Source organism: Vombatus ursinus, unplaced genomic scaffold (genome assembly GCF_900497805.2).
Source record: "Vombatus ursinus unplaced genomic scaffold, bare-nosed wombat genome assembly UNPS02000749.1, whole genome shotgun sequence".
Classification (NCBI taxonomy): Eukaryota; Metazoa; Chordata; class Mammalia; order Diprotodontia; family Vombatidae; genus Vombatus; species Vombatus ursinus.
Window position 1 is genome coordinate 22,631,293 of NW_020940527.1, and position 2,841 is coordinate 22,634,133.

Here is a 2,841-nt window from a genome sequence, read left to right on the forward strand (position 1 = left end):
TCTTCTTCTTCTTCTTCTTCTTCTTCTTCTTCTTCTTCTTCTTCTTCCCTCCAAAGAATGTATCATTGGCATATATTCCAAAGTGTATTGCAGTGAGGTGACAAGCAAGCAAGGTGCACAGACAGCAATGGGCCCAGAGGTTTTTGCTACACCACACTCTGGAGGACTTCTAGCAAAAATAAATGTTGAAATCAAAGTGGGGTGGAAGCTGCTGTTGTTCTGGGTGCATATCTCCCTTACCTATACGTGCAGTAAAGTACAATTTAACTCTCAGGACCATGGACAGTTCACCAGTGCTTTAACGGCTTGCTGCTTGCATTTAGAAAGCTCTATAAGGTTATAAAGCACTATTACATATATTATCTCATTTGATAATCCAAACTACTCTGTGAATTAAATAGTACAAGCATCATCATCATCATTATCATCGTTATTGTTATTTTGTTGTTGTTGTTGTTGTTGTTACCATTTGACAAAACAAAGAAGTTAAGGCTCAAAGAAGTTGTGATGTGTCTAAGAACTTAAAACTAGTAAGTTTAACTAAGAACTTAAAACTAGCAAAGTTTGGATTAGAACCCAGGGCTATTGACTCAATTCTGGGGCCCTTTTCAGAGCACACAATCTTCAGTTCTGCATAATTCCATCTATTACAGCAGTGACGTTTCACTTTTGGATTTGTAACAACTAAGGACTCTGATTCTCTCTCTCTGTCCATATATGTGTGCGTGCATGCATATATATGTGTGTGTATATATATTAAAAGGTATCATTGAATTCTCAAAAAGAGAACTTTAATTCTCTTTAATTTAAATAAGAAAACTTCATAAAGCAATGTTATAATGGGGCTGATATGTACTACAAAAATCAATCAAATCACAGACCAAATACCCAAAAGGTTGAGAATCACTAGGCTCTGTGTGTGTGTGCATGTGCACATATGCATACAGCAAGTTCTCTTGGAAAGCTCAATGGATCTGGAATTAAGTGATTTGGATTTGAAGCCTGGATCTGCTGTCTATTACTTTTATGATCATAAGAGACCATTTGACTTCTTTGAGCCTCATTTTCCTTAGCTATAAAGTGGAGATGTTAGAATACATGATCACCATGGTCCTTTCAGCTCTAAATTTCATACACTCTCAATGCATGTATTACATATGTGAACCTAATGGATACTGAGAACATAGGATATACATACCAAAGGTGGTATACATGATGACTAAGTGGCATAGTGACAGGACTATCCCTGGGCAAAATTGTAAAATTGGGAACGTTTATCTTTGTCCTCTTTAATCTCCTATCTATGTACCCTTTTTTTCCTGCCTAAACTACTATCGACTAATATTAAAGTATTAACTGATAACTTACAGTGTCACCCCTTACAGAGCTATTTGCTTTTAAAAACTGCTAGGGCTAGTCTTTGTTGAGTGTATCTGACCACTTGTCTTATGCCATGGTGGCATCAACATCTCCCTCTTTGCAACACACACACACACACACACACACACACACACACCTTTAGAGTGTGAATAAATGAAGATTTGGTACTGTCTCTTGAAGTGTGCTACTTGCTACAGTAAGAGATATATTGAAGAATTCATAGCATCTAGAGCTGAACGAGATCTTAGAAATAATTGAGTCTAGCCCCTTCATTTTATATGACTTGTTCAAAGTCTCACTGGAAAAAAAGTAGCACTAAATTTACTACACAACCCAAGGATAGAAGCCAATTTTCTCCATTCAAAATATTGTTTGTTTCCTATTACTTTATCTATAGAGATATATTTGAATAAAAAACTGAAATTGGGGGGGAGGGGGGAGGGGGGAAGTCAAAACCTAAAATGAGTCTCACTTGTGCTACTGATTCTCTTTGAATACTTTCTTAAGAGCTCATTTTCCCCAAATGTAAAACAGGGCATAAACACTTTTCATGCTTTGGGTAAGAAAAGGTTACAATCTTCACATAAGTCACTATTTTCTTTTTTTTATATTTTGAACCTTTCAATCATAAAGACACAAAATTAAGAAATTTTCACATAGTTCTTTATACATACAAATTTTGCATTAAATGTATTTAATAAAATGTTAAGTAAGGTTCATAATACCATCACCCTTCCTCTCCCCTTCCTCTCCCAATGTCTTACTGCCTTTTTTTCTTATTTGGTTTGAATCCCAGAAGTTATTTTTAGATTGTATGTGGAGAAAATGTATTCGGGCATTTTTACATTCCTAGATGTTAAAAGAAAGAAGAAAAGAACAAATTTCCAACATTAATAAAGTTGTTCAGGCATTTCTGTGCTTGAATGAATGGAAACAGCTTTGTTTTCCCAGACTGCCATCTTGGTCAGGTCAGAATCCTGAAGAGATGGGCTTCTGAAACGAGAGCCCTTAGTCTTTCCCATAAAGTGCCAAACGTTGAACAGGTGGCACATAGAAGCAGGCGCCTCAGGGAACAGTGGGGGCATCGATTACAAGTGGAGGACATCTTTCTAGCTCCAAACATCTCATCAATGCCACAAGGCAAACTCCTTTACCCTTCAAAGCGTCTGTCTGTTCTCTTCAGGATGACTGGGCAGCAGCCAGTCCAATAACCCAGTTTCCCTATTTGTCTGTTCCCATGCCAACATGTCGAAGGGAAGGTTCATTTTTTTTCTCTTGTCATTGGGCAATGGGCAACCAGAGCTGACAACAATGACTCTTCTGTCTTTTATTGTGTCATTGAGAAGCAGAATTTACATTCCAGAGAGCACCTGCATCTGGTAAAAGCTTCTCCTTGACTGAGGTTCACAGGATCATAAATTTACAACTGAAAGGTACCTTAGAGATCATCTGTCCAACCTT